General features: G+C 49.8%; 1 protein-coding gene across 1 annotated transcript in view; it reads left to right on the plus strand.

The window, feature by feature from the left end:
* The window catches only part of LOC142311111 (uncharacterized), a 35,371-nt gene that overhangs the window by 7,141 nt on the left and 13,446 nt on the right, over positions 1-14,784 (plus strand). The gene's annotated exons all lie outside the window — the stretch shown is intronic.

The following is a 14,784-nucleotide window of genomic DNA, read 5'->3' on the forward strand; positions in this document are numbered from 1 at the left end:
ACAAGAATAATGGGAAGCCCAAAAAGGGGCTCTGTATATAATCTCATGTGGCTAACAAAAAAGCCTCTAGCCGCTATGAAAAACCAGAAAGGATTTTAGCTTAATGCATCCAATTCCGTACAGCTGACCAGGTCAGTCTAAATATATCTATGAGGCAGCATAAATAGTCAGCCAAAGATGGATCAATCGCCCAGAGACTTACCCATAACTCAAGCAGTGGTCAATCAAAAGTCCCACACCAACATGAAAGACCCTCCAATGCGCGTTTCGCAGAATAATAGATGTTTTAGCTTCTTCATCCCGACGCCCATCATCTCTCAGCCCTGAAGCCGGCGCTGAGAGGTGGGCAGGATGATGCGCGCATACTAAACAGCCGGCCCGTGTGATCATCCCTGGCTCCTACAGCCTCGAGTGAACACGTGTGGCTATATTCACTGCCCCCCCGCGTATCATCATCAGCGCGGGGGGCAGTGAATAAGTATACTCACCAGTCACCGTTCCCTACAGCATCGCGATGTCCTCCTGTCTGCCTGCCCACTGATGTGTGTGGAGAGTGATGCGCACAGTGATGATGTCATTGCTATGCGCACGGCTCCACACAGGTCAGTGGCGCTGCTGCTGTCACAGACCGGAAGATGAGCGATGGAAAGGTGAGTATAAATGTTTGTTTTTATGTGTGCCACAGGATGTGGACCATATTCCAGGATGGGGGTATTTATAAGGATGGGGGTATTTATCAGGATGGGGGTTATACCAGGGTGAAGGACATATATACAAGGATGGGGATCGTATACAAGGCAGGAGGATCACTACCAGGATGGGGTACCTTAGTAGAGAATTTGGGGACATTACCCCCATAAGTGTCGGCAGCAGATCCTCGCCCCATAACAGTGTGTCATGACCACATTTTTTTTGCATAAAATTTTATTTTCCTATCTTCCTCCTCTAAATCCAGGGTGCGTCTTATGGTCCGGTGCGTCTTATAGTCCGAAAAATACGGTAATTTAATTCTTTAAAAACAACACAATCACGTTAAGCATTTTGTGAACCTGACCTACATATTCTACCCTAAGAAGCTGCTCATGGTGAATGTGCTAGTTGTAGACGTGTATGTGAACTTCACACTTGTTTGAGAGACCTTAGTCTGCTTGGGTCAAATGGCAATTACAATGGTGAATAGTTATGCATTATTTACAAAAAAAATATTCACTTTGCTGGCCAATTGTATGAATAAGTCAGGGAGTTTAAAATAGTTGCAGCACTACTATCCAATATTGATGACCTATCCTAAGAATGTACTACTAAATTAACTACCCTCATAAAAATATATTTTTATTAATAAATATTAAAAGGAACACCTATAATGTTCTTTCATGTAACAAAACAGGACACATAAACACATACAAAAGTGCAGGTGTCAAACAGTGCTTAGCCCGCACCAGAGGATAGCCCAGAACAGATGGTCAATTGGAAGGAAAATTAGATGATTTTCAGTATATATCAGGATGGGACTAATCTATATAGTTCCTATACTTCCCTTTCCTGACAGCGGAGGGTGTCTTAATGTTTTGGACATCCCCCGCTCCAGATGACTCACCCTCACTGTCCCTATTAGCCTCTAGCAGGGGCAGCCACCACCAGAAAAAGTGAAAAAAAGTGATACAATTAGATTAGTCCCATCCTGATATATACTGAAAATCATCTAAATTTCCTTCCAATTGACCATCTGTTCTGAGCTATCCTCTGGTGCGGGCTAAGCACTGTTTGACACCTGCACTTTTGCATGTGTTTATGTGTCCTGTTTTGTTACATGAGAGAACATTATAGGTGTTCCTTTTAATATTTATTAATAAAAAATATATTTTTATGAGGGTAGTTAATTTAGTGGCGTATGATTAGTATATTCTACCTTTCAAAAAACCTTTGTGGTTCTAGCTATCCTAAGAATAGGTCGTTAGTATCAGAATGATGGTGTGGCACCCACTAATCAGCTGTTCTCGGAGATGGCATCACCCAGATGTTAGTAGTTGAGCTTCTGAACTGTACAGCTCCATTGACTATGTATTGGCCATGTCCAGGTACTGTTGACTCTCCTTTATTCAAGCAAAACATCTGTTTATGTGACCAGTGTGGCCAAGAGTTCAGGGAATTATAGCACATGACATCATAAGTAGATTAACTGAGTGGACTTGGAGTCTAATGGTTTGCCTTTTATTGTATTGGATGTGATATAAACAACAAGGAGCTATGATTGAGATGGGCAAATCTGCAGATGTTCGGGTTCAGTGGGTCCAGCCACACTTTTTTAAAAAAAAAGTAAATTAATTAGGAAGTCAGATTCGGGACCAGTCTTGAACCAAAACATCTGCCTGGATGCCAAACACCATATACACACATGGTAAAAATTTTTGATTTAATGAAGGAAAAACCCACAATGGTCACAGAAATAACTTGAATCTGTCAAAACCAATAGGAAATAAAAAAAAATCTTTGAACAAATTAAAATCAGACATTGCTTTTTTGCTTCCACAGAATTAAAAAAATAAAACTAAAACTCATGAAATAGGCCTGGACAGAAATGATGGCGCCCTCCTCCTTAACTTAATATTTTGTTGCACAACCTTTTGAGGCAATCACTGCAATGAAACGATTCCTGTAAGTGTCAATGAGGCTTCTGCACCTCCTCCACCGGTATTTTGGCAGCTCCTCAAGAGCAAACTGCTCCAGTTGTCTCGTGTTTGAAGGTTGCCTTTTTCAGATGGCATGTTTCAGCTCTTTTCATAGATGCTCAATAGGATTTAGGTCAGGGCTCATAGAAGGCCACTTCAGAATAGTCCAATGTTTTCCTCTTAGCCATTCTTGGGTGTTTTTAGCTGTGTGTTTTGGGTCATTATCCTGTTGCAAGACCCATGACCTGTGACTGAGACCAAGCTTTCTGACACTGGGCAGCACATTTTTCTCTCTAGAATCCCCTGATAGTCTTGAGATTTCATTGTACCCTGCACAGATTCAAGACACACTGTGCTAGACGCAAGATGCAGCAAAGAAGCTCCAGAACATTACTGAGCCTCCTCCATGTTTTTACAGTATGGTCAGTGTTCTTTTCTTGATAAGCTTCATTTTTACGTCTGTGAACATAGAGCTGATGTGCCTTGCCAAAAAGTTCCATTTTTGTCTCATTTGTCCATAGGAAATTCTCCCAGAAGTTTTGTGGCTTGTCAACATGTAGTTTGACAAATTCCAGTCTGGCTTTTTTATGATTTTTTTTTTTCAACAATGTTGTCCTCATTGGTCGTCTCCCATGAAGTCCACTTTGGCTCAAACAATGAAGGATGGTGCGCTCTGACACTGGTGTTCCTTGAGTTTAAAGTTCACCTTTAATTTCTTAAGTAATTTATTATTACTTTTGTTAAATTCAAGTTATTTCTGTGACCATTTCCCTTCATTAAACGAGGGGTACCAACAATTTTGACCATATGTGTAAGTCCGTGATGACCCGAAAATTGTTCTGTAAAATGGCCGTAGAAAGGAATAGGGGGATTTGAGCAGGAGCTTTATACTTACCAAGTCTCCCATGTGGCCGGAACATTACTTCTGAGTCTGCTCATTAACCCTCAAACATATTCCCTGCTCCCCCTGCCCACCATCAGTCCCGGTGTGTGATTGGTTGCAGTCAGACCACACCCCCAACCTGTGTAACAGTCTGTGATTGCTTATAATTCACTTGCTGTCTGCAGTCCTATAGTGTAAAAATGAATTAATATTCATCCTTTAGATGTGACAATCCCAGTACTTTACCCGTCTTATCCCGATTGCCCTGGTGCAGTGGCAATTGGCCTAATATAAAGGGTTAAGGACAGCTCACAGCTGCCACTAAGCCCTTGATTAGTAATGGAAGGCGTTTGAGACACCTCTCCCCACACCCAAATTACTAATACTGTAAGTGAAAAGAAATAAACATAAACACCGAAAAAATCCTTTGTTTGAAATAAAATACAAAACAACCCACCTTCTTTCTCCAAATTATTAACCTCAAACCCTCAGTTCCGAAGTAATCCACACAAGGTCCCACGATAATCCCACAAAACTGCACAAAAACTGTTTTGACACGTATCTGTTCGTTTTGTTGCCAGGAGATGCAAATTTGGTGCAAACGTGGTATGTTGAAGTGGTGCTTTAAGGCTATGTGCGCACGTAGCGTTCTGCCCTGCAGATATTTCTGCAGCGATTTGAACAGCACACGTGCGCTTAAAATCGCTGCAGAAAGAGTCCATAGTGGAAAAAAAAAGCCGATTCGATGCGCTCTGTGCAGCCCCTCCCATAGACAGAGCGGGGACTGCATGCAGAGCGCAGGAAAGAAGTGACATGTCACTTCTTAGAACGCGCGCTTCGGGCAGCAGCCGAAGCGCTGCGCTCTAATACATCACGTGCGCACGTCTCCTGCATAATCTTCATAGATTGTGCTGGGGACGCAGGACGCATGCAGTTACGCTGCGGTGCAGATCGCAGCGTAACTGCATGCAAATACGCAACGTGCGCACATAGCCTTAGAGATGGTTTTAGGATTTTAAAAAAGTGAATTTGATCTGCTTCAAAACTAAGGTGGGTGGTAGGTGTCAATCCACATGACACCCCACATGATTACCAAGGATGCGAGGTTTCACTCCAGTACAGTCATATGAAAAAGTTTGGGCACCCCTATTAATGTTAACCTTTTTCTTTATAACAATTTGGGTTTTTGCAACAGCTATTACAGTTTCATATATCTAATAACTGCTGGACTAAGAAATATTTCTGGATTGAAATGAGGTTTATTGTACTAACAGAAAGTGTGCAATCCGCATTTAAACAAACATTTGACCAGTGCAAAAGTATGGGCACCTTTATCAATTTCTTGATTTGAACCATCCTAACTACTTTTTACTGACTTACTAAACCACTAAATTGGTTTTGTAACCTCATTGAGCTTTGAACTTAATAGGCAGGTGTATCCACTATCCAATCATGAGAAAAGGTATTTAAGGTGGCCACTTGCAAGTTGTTCTCCTATTTGAATCTCCTATGAAGAGTGGCATCATGGGCTCCTCAAAACAACTCTCAAATGATCTGAAAACAAAGATTATTCAACATAGTTGTTCAGGGGAAGGATACAAAAAGTTGTCTTAGAGATTTAAACTGTCAGTTTCCACTGTGAGGAACATAGTAAGGAAATGGAAGAACACAGGTACAGTTCTTGTTAAGCCCAGAAGTGGCAGGCCAAGAAAAATATCAGAAAGGTAGAGAAGAAGAATGGTGAGAACAGTCAAGGAAAATCCACAGACCACCTCCAAAGACCTGCAGCATCATCTTGCTGCAGATGGTGTCACTGTGCATCGTTCAACAACACAGCGCACGTTGCACAAGGAGAAGCTGTATGGGAGAGTGATGCGAAAGAAGCCGTTTCTGCAAGCACGCCACAAACCGAGTCGCCTAAGGTATGCAAAAGCATATTTGGACAATCCAGTTACATTTTGGAAGAAGGTCCTGTGGACTGATGAAACAAAGATTGAGTTGTTTGGTCATACAAGAAGGCGTTATGCATGGAGGCAAAAAAACACGGCATTCAAAGAAAAACACTTGCTACCCACAGTAAAATTTGGTGGAGGTTCCATCATGCTTTGGGGCTGTGTGGCCAATGCAGGCATCGGGAATCTTGTTAAAGTTGAGGGTCGCATGGATTCAACTCAGTATCAGCAGATTCTTGACAATAATGTGCAAGAATCAGTGACGAAGTTGAAGTTACGCAGGGGAGGGATATTTCAGCAAGACAATGATCCAAAACACCGCTCCAAATCTACTCAGGTATTCATGCAGAGGAACAATTACAATGTTCTGGAATGGCCATCCCAGTCCCCAGACCTGAATATCATTGAAAATCTGTGGGATGATTTGAAGCGTGCTGTCCATGCTCGGCGACCATCAAACTTAACTGAACTGGAATTGTTTTGTAAACAGGAATGGTCAAATATACCTTCATCCAGGATCCAGGAACTCATTAAAAGCTACAGGAAGCGACTAGAGGCTGTGATTTTTGCAAAAGGAGAATCTACAAAATATTAATGTCACTTTTATGTTGAGGTGCCCATACTTTTGCACCAGTCAAATTTTGTTTAAATGCGGATTGCACATTTTCTGTTAGTACAATAAACCTCATTTCAATGCAGAAATATTACTGAGTCCATCAGTTATTAGACATATGAAACTGAAATAGCTGTTGCAAAAACCCAAATTCTTATAAAGAAAAAAGGTTAACATTAATAGGGGTGCCCAAACATTTTCATATGACTGTATATGCACAGATCATCAGACTGCCCTGCCGGCATTACTTTTTTCTATAGCGCATTCTGGCTCTATCTCTTCCCCAAGTAAGTGACCTACACAAAAACATGACTCTTCAGACCCAGACATATTGCTCTTATGGTCCAGTTTTGATGATTGTATAAATTGTTGGCACTTTCAGCAGTGGGCACCCTGACCGGTCTGAAGCTTTGCAGCACTGTGTGTAGTAAGCTCCTATGCACTCTGTTTTGACAACTTTCCAAGATAGCCAGTACAAATTGTTTTAGGTTCTGTGCGCACTAGAAAATGGACTTTTCTTAAGAAAAAAGAACCCTCCGCACCCTCTGTGAGGCAAATCCCGGGATATGAAGATGAATTATGACTTCCAGTCATAATCGCTCATCACTAACTGGCAGTGCCCCCCTCCCTTCTTGTTCTCAATGTCCAGCATCTGTGAAGGTGTTACACATCCCATGGCCATCTCCTATGATATGGAAATTAGGTGATGTGGGAACAATGGACACAGGATGACTCCCTGCCGTGACCCTGTGGTAGGAGCTGCTATCTAATTAGCAAGCTTGGAAGTATCCAGACAGAACGACTCCAGTAAAAAATGGTTCATATCTCGCAAGCCATATTTCCGATAAATATGGCAACCATAAAAATGGTGTCTCCGCATGCGGACGATGCTGGCACACCCTTTTTATGGGAGCAGGACCTGGGGAAATACCCCAGGCGTGATATCCGCCAATGTGGAACTAGTAGACAAGTCACGAGTCCTCTCGTTCTGTAGCTAAATTCATAGCTGTCACAATGAGAGCGTTGGCGTCCGCCTACGACGCTCCCAGGCCAAGTTATGGCCATATTCCATGTTGTGGATTTTGTCCATAACTCCAGCCAGGGGTGGAGCAGTGCTCCCTCTGAGGTCACGAAGGTAGGAGGGGACCTGGATTTGCCCAGGTTGATAACCCTACTTCGGCCATTTTCCAGGGTTCTTTCGCTGGGGGTCACGTGTAGGAAACATCTGTGGGAAGGATCCTAGAAACCTGGCCTACAGCGCCCCCCTGTGGCCAGACGCACAAGGTAACTGCTGGAACTGTGTATGCCTGTTTGTAACCCATGCTTTGCTTGTAACTGTACTCTGACATATGTATATTCTGTAGATTCCCTATTGTATATATTGTAGTTTCTAGTGTGCTTTAGGCTGATTAAATTATATAATTAATCTTGGGCTGTTCTGTTATCTCGATCTTGAATCCCACGTCTGTGTGTTCGGCTAATAGTTACCGTGAAGCGGTTGGTGGCAGCGAGTTGTGCCAAGGATTATTGTGGGGAGGCCAGTGAGATTCGGGGAGGTTTTATATATTCCGCCCGCGGAGGTCGGGGGAATATATACCCTACTCTCACCGGGGACCCTTCAATAATCGGCATAAGTAGTATAGCGGCCTCCTTGCTTATTGTCGGGCAATTCCATAATTGGCCTGACTATAAGAGGGGCGCTAGAGAGCGCGTCACGTGCTCTGTCTGTCGGTCGGGAGGTATAAAGGAGGGGTGACACCCACTTGTTACCCCCCGATTGTGACGTACTGGTAGCCAGCGCGGGGGATTTCTGAGTGACCCCCCCGGTGGTTTGTGACATATTGGTGGCATAGCGGTGGGATCGAGATAATAGTGTGTGTGAGTGTGAGACCCATACTCCCAGACACTAAAGACTGCCTGCAGCAGCTGTGGCTGCTGGGGTCTTCAGACTAGCTCAACACTAGAGTGTCAGAGTGCAGATACTGTAAGGTGTGTGGAGGCATCAGGTGTCAGTTCTGTGTCAGTGACCAAAGTCTGCAAGAATGGCTGATGGCACCAGGAGCAGAGCTAGGCAACTGGCCAATGCTAAAGCAGGAGCCGAAGAGAGGGAGGACGGTGCTGTGGACAGTAATGAGGAGGTTGCCCACGAGTCCTCCAGGAGCTCGACGCCAGAAAACAGCTCTGCAGAGGACATTGCACAACCTGGCACTGCTGGACAAGATGAGGAGCAGCTCACCCAAGGGTCCTCAACGAGCCAGATGCCAGCCCTCCGCTCTGCAATGGACAGTGAATCACCAGGCTCCGCAGCGGGCCGCAGATCACCACGTGCCATTCCACCGAGCCTGGGAGGCTCGGATAGCCTTCTTCAAATGGCTATGGCCCTTCTCCAGGCTGGAGACCAGGAGGGCTACAAGGAACTCCTGGCAGAGCGCAGGGCAGAGCGGCAGGCGGCGCGTGACGCTGAGGCTGCGGAGCGGCAAGCAGCGCGTGAGGCTGCGGAGCGGCAAGCAGCACGTGAAGAGCGACGGCAACAGGCAGACCGTGACCACCAGCTGCAGCTAGCTCAGCTCCGGCCCTCATCAGCCACACGTGACCTTCAAGACACCAAACTTCCAAAGGTCCGTGTTGAGGACTTCCCAGTGCTGGAGAAGGATGGAGACTTGGACTCTTTCTTGACTGCTTTTGAACGGACTTGCCTGCAGCACCATCTGGACAAGGACCAGTGGGCCAAATACCTGACCCCCCGTCTAAGGGGTAAGGCCCTGGATATCCTTGGGGACTTGCCTGCTGAGGCAGATCAGGGCTACGACACCATCAAGCGGGCCCTGATCCAACAGTACAACCTCACTCCAGAGTCCTACCGCAAGAAGTTCCGGAGCCTACAGAAGGGACCAAAGGACTCCTGGGCTGACCACCGGCGGGCACTTGCCCGAGCTGCCGACCACTGGACCCAAGGCCTGCAGCTTTCCACCGGACCGGAGATCCTGGACTTGTTCATCACGGAGCAACTCTTGTGGAACTGCCCTGAGGATCTCCGCCAGTTCATCCGAGACCAGAAGCCAAAGGGGTCCACGGCTACAGCTGCCCTGGCCGATGACTACACCAACAATCGGGCTCCTGAGGCCAGGAGAGCAGCCACCAGCAGCACCTGGAGAGGGGGTAAGATGAACTCTGCGACTGCCCCACCTGCCCCTAGACTGCAGGGGGTGTCCCCCTCAACTCCCCTCTCCAGGCCCGTGGCAGAACCAAGACGGTGCCACCAGTGCAACTTACCTGGACACTTCAAGGCCATGTGCCCTCAGCGTCCCAAGGCCCCGGCTCCGTCCCCGTCCCAAGGGCCGCCCAAGGTGTATTGTGTGGGTGGGGGTGGTGGTAGGTCCCTGGACAGCTTCCAACCTGTCACCGTCGGCCGGTCTGTGACCATAGGACTGCGAGACAGCGCCTCGGAGGTGACTCTGGTGCGGCCTGAGATGGTGTCCCCCCAAGACTTGATCCCTGGAAAAACCCTCGCTGTCTCCGGGATTGGAGGCACTGACCCGGCGCTGCCTGTTGCTGACATTTATGTGGACTGGGGCGCAGGGCGAGGGGTGAGGGAGGTGGGGGTAACTGATCGGATCCCCGCAAACGTGCTACTTGGGACAGATTTGGGGCAGATAACCTCCCAGTTTGGGCCCCCCCCAAGGGCTGAACCTTCAGCCAGTACGGACATGACTCCTGACAATGTTAATGTGTTATCTATGAATGATGTGAGAGAGGGGGGAGTGAACTCTGATATTTCTGCTTGCACAGACACCATAGACACACACACAGCTGCAGCTGTGACAGGGGAGGGGGTCAGAGAAAGGTGTGACAATGCCTCTACAAGTAATCAGCCTGTGAGCTGGGATCTGTTGCCCTCTGCAGGGATAAGCAGAGAGCAGGGTGCTGCAGGGGGAGGACCAGTGTGTGGGGTGGGGGCTACCACAGCAAATGTGGGGTCCCCAGAGATTTCACAGCGGGGTTCTGTTGCTGCAGGAGGGGAACAGGCAGGTGAGATTGGGGCCGGTCCAGGAGCGGAAGTGCTCCCAGGTAAGATCTCGGTGCATGGTTCCCCCACAACCGGGGTGTCAGGAAGCCAGGTCGGTCTGCCTGAACCGGCGACTTGGTCAGGAACGGAGGAGGAGCAGGCACGACCCACGGTCGCAGCGGCTGTGGCCGCTGTCACCCGCAGTGGGAGTGCTGGAAGCCAAGGGGCCTCCCGGAGGTCCGATAGCTCTTCCCCTTCTGACCAAGTGGCAGCCGAGTCAGGTGGAGGCCAGGACACAGGTCCCGGGGTACTGACCGAAGATGTGACAGTCTCGTCGATTCTGGCCACATCTAGTCAGGGGTTTCAGGCAGCGTTAGAAGCTGACGACAGCCTGAAAGCTCTTAAGGAGCAGGCGGCACAGCCTCCCTCGGACTCGGACCCGGAGCGAGTGGTCTGGGACCAAGGACGGCTGTACCGGGCCACGGTCCAGCAGGGTTCACCGGAGGCGTGGCCCAGGGACCGACAGTTGGTGGTACCCTATCCGTTCCGGACGGAGTTGTTGCGGATCGCACATGAGATTCCGATGGCCGGACACCTAGGGATCGCTAAGACCAAGGCCAGGTTAAACCAGCATTTCTACTGGCCAAAAATGGGGGCCGATGTGGCTGCCTACTGCCGTTCGTGTGAAACCTGTCAGAGAGTGGGGAAGGCGGGGCCACGCCCCAAAGCCCCACTGGTATCTCTGCCCATCATCGATGAGCCTTTCAGGAGGGTGGCTGTGGATCTGGTCGGCCCGCTGGCCATCCCCAGCAGCTCCGGGAAACGCTTCATACTGACGGTAGTGGACTATGCCACCCGGTACCCAGAAGCAGTGGCCTTGTCGTCCATTCGGGCTGACAAGGTGGCCACCGCATTGCTGGAGATTTTCTCCCGAGTGGGTTTTCCCCAGGAAATGCTCACTGACCGGGGGACCCAATTCATGTCCCAGCTGATGGAGGCCCTCTGTAAGCAAGTCCAGGTGCGACATCTGGTGGCCAGCCCGTACCATCCACAGACTAATGGCCTGTGCGAGCGGTTCAATGGCACCTTAAAGCAGATGCTTAAGATGTTGGTCGACTCCCACGGGCGTGACTGGGAGCGGTATCTCCCACACCTGTTATTTGCTTACCGGGAGGTTCCACAGGCCTCAACAGGATTCTCACCGTTTGAGCTCCTGTACGGGCGACGTGTGCGGGGCCCCCTGGCTCTGGTGAAAGAGGCTTGGGAAGGGGATTTGGCCACCCCTGGAGTGTCGGTTATCGAGTATGTCATGCGCTTCCGGGACAAAATGCAGGCCTTGACGCAACTGGTACACGACAATATGGCTCAAGCCCAGGCCGATCAGAAGCGTTGGTACGACCAGAACGCTTGTGAGAGGACCTACCAAGTGGGTCAAAAGGTGTGGGTACTGGTCCCCGTACCACAGGACAAGCTTCAGGCAGCCTGGGAAGGCCCATACCTCGTGTACCAGCAGCTCAACCCTGTGACGTACCTGGTCACCCTGGACCCTGCCCGTGGAAGGCGGAAGCCCTTCCATGTGAACATGATGAAGGCACATCATGAGCGGGAGGCATGTGCGCTCCCCGTGTGCAACCTGCCCGAGGAGGGAGAAGCGGAAACCCTCTTGGATATGCTAGCCCAGGTTAGGGCAGGCGGATCCATTGAGGATGTGGAGGTTGGCCACCAGCTCTTGGAGGACCAACGGTCCCAGCTGTGGGCCACCCTACACCCCTTCCGGGGGTTGTTTACCAACCAGCCCGGAAGGACTAACTTGGCTGTCCATCACGTGGACACTGGGGATCATCCCCCGATCCGGCGTTCAGCATATCGGGTCTCCCTGGAGGTGCAGCAACACATGCGCCAGGAGATTGACGAGATGCTGAAGCTGGGGGTGATCCAGGCATCCAACAGCGCTTGGGCCTCGCCTGTAGTCCTCGTCCCTAAGAAGGACAGAACCACTCGGTTCTGCGTGGACTACAGGGGGCTCAATGCTGTCACGGTCGCCGATGCGTACCCAATGCCACGCATCGATGACCTGCTCGATCAGTTGGCCGGGGCTCAGTACCTGACCATCATGGACCTGAGCCGGGGATATTGGCAGATCCCCCTGACTCGCAAGGCCAGGGAACGCTCTGCCTTTGTTACCCCATTTGGACTGTACGAGTCCACGGTGATGCCATTCGGGATGAGGAATGCCCCTGCCACCTTCCAGCGGATGGTCAACACCCTGCTCAAGGGACTTGAAGGGTACGCGGCCGCGTACCTGGATGACATTGCCGTCTTCAGTCCCACCTGGGAGGACCACCTAGAGCATCTAGCACAGGTGCTCAGGCGGATCCACCGGGCAGGTTTGACCATCAAGCCGGGAAAGTGTCAGCTGGCCATGAGCGAGGTCCAGTACCTCGGTCACCGGGTAGGCGGGAGAACACTGAAGCCCGAGCCTGAGAAAGTGGAAGCCATCGCATCCTGGCCCACCCCCAGGACCAAGAAGCAGGTGATGTCCTTCTTGGGGACCGCTGGGTACTATAGGAGGTTTGTTCCATGCTATAGTAGCCTGGCAAAGCCCTTGACGGACCTCACCAAGAAGAAGCTGCCCTCTGCAGTCGATTGGACAATGGACTGCGAGACAGCCTTCCGGGCCCTAAAGGACGCCCTGTCCAGCCCGCCCGTGCTACAGGCAGCCGACTTCACGCGGCCGTTTGTAGTACAGACCGACGCCAGTGACTTCGGCCTCGGTGCGGTGCTCAGCCAGGTGGACTCTGCGAGCCAAGAGCACCCAGTCTTGTACCTGAGCAGGAAGCTGTTACCACGGGAAGTGGCCTATTCCACGATGGAAAAGGAGTGCCTGGCCATAGTGTGGGCCCTGCAGCGTCTGCAACCCTATCTATACGGGCGCCACTTCATCGTGGAGACGGACCACAATCCCCTCAGCTGGTTACACACTGTCTCTGGGACGAATGGGCGATTGTTGCGATGGAGCCTTGCGCTCCAGCAATACAACTTCACCATTCGCCACAAAAGGGGCCGGGACCACGGTAACGCAGACGGGCTGTCCCGACAAGGAGAGGTCGCGGACGGGCGCACGGGGGAACACCGGAGTGTGCTGCCCCCTAGCGCCCTCAAAAGGGGGGAGGTGTGAGGCAAATCCCGGGATATGAAGATGAATTATGACTTCCAGTCATAATCGCTCATCACTCCCTGGCAGTGCCCCCCTCCCTTCTTGTTCTCAATGTCCAGCATCTGTGAAGGTGTTACACATCCCATGGCCATCTCCTATGATATGGAAATTAGGTGATGTGGGAACAATGGACACAGGATGACTCCCTGCCGTGACCCTGTGGTAGGAGCTGCTATCTAATTAGCAAGCTTGGAAGTATCCAGACAGAACGACTCCAGTAAAAAATGGTTCATATCTCGCAAGCCATATTTCCGATAAATATGGCAACCATAAAAATGGTGTCTCCGCATGCGGACGATGCTGGCACACCCTTTTTATGGGAGCAGGACCTGGGGAAATACCCCAGGCGTGATATCCGCCAATGTGGAACTAGTAGACAAGTCACGAGTCCTCTCGTTCTGTAGCTAAATTCATAGCTGTCACAATGAGAGCGTTGGCGTCCGCCTACGACGCTCCCAGGCCAAGTTATGGCCATATTCCATGTTGTGGATTTTGTCCATAACTCCAGCCAGGGGTGGAGCAGTGCTCCCTCTGAGGTCACGAAGGTAGGAGGGGACATGGATTTGCCCAGGTTGATAACCCTACTTCGGCCATTTTCCAGGGTTCTTTCGCTGGGGGTCACGTGTAGGAAACATCTGTGGGAAGGATCCTAGAAACCTGGCCTACAGCGCCCCCCCTGTGGCCAGACGCACAAGGTAACTGCTGGAACTGTGTATGCCTGTTTGTAACCCATGCTTTGCTTGTAACTGTACTCTGACATATGTATATTCTGTAGATTCCCTATTGTATATATTGTAGTTTCTAGTGTGCTTTAGGCTGATTAAATTATATAATTAATCTTGGGCTGTTCTGTTATCTCGATCTTGAATCCCACGTCTGTGTGTTCGGCTAATAGTTACCGTGAAGCGGTTGGTGGCAGCGAGTTGTGCCAAGGATTATTGTGGGGAGGCCAGTGAGATTCGGGGAGGTTTTATATATTCCGCCCGCGGAGGTCGGGGGAATATATACCCTACTCTCACCGGGGACCCTTCAATAATCGGCATAAGTAGTATAGCGGCCTCCTTGCTTATTGTCGGGCAATTCCATAATTGGCCTGACTATAAGAGGGGCGCTAGAGAGCGCGTCACGTGCTCTGTCTGTCGGTCGGGAGGTATAAAGGAGGGGTGACACCCACTTGTTACCCCCCGATTGTGACGTACTGGTAGCCAGCGCGGGGGATTTCTGAGTGACCCCCCCGGTGGTTCGTGACACCCTCTTGCAAAATACCGCACCCACGGCAAAAAACGCGGTAAAACCGCACCCGCGTTTTTGCCGCGGGTTGGTCCCTGCGGTTTTTTTACCATTATCTATGGCAAAAATCGCAGGTACCTGCAGAAAAGAAGTAACATGCTCATTCTTCTTGCTGCACAAATTCTGCAGCAAAACCTGTAGGGGAAAAAAACCA

Source organism: Anomaloglossus baeobatrachus, chromosome 5, assembly GCF_048569485.1.
Source record: "Anomaloglossus baeobatrachus isolate aAnoBae1 chromosome 5, aAnoBae1.hap1, whole genome shotgun sequence".
In the NCBI taxonomy this organism is placed as follows: Eukaryota; Metazoa; Chordata; class Amphibia; order Anura; family Aromobatidae; genus Anomaloglossus; species Anomaloglossus baeobatrachus.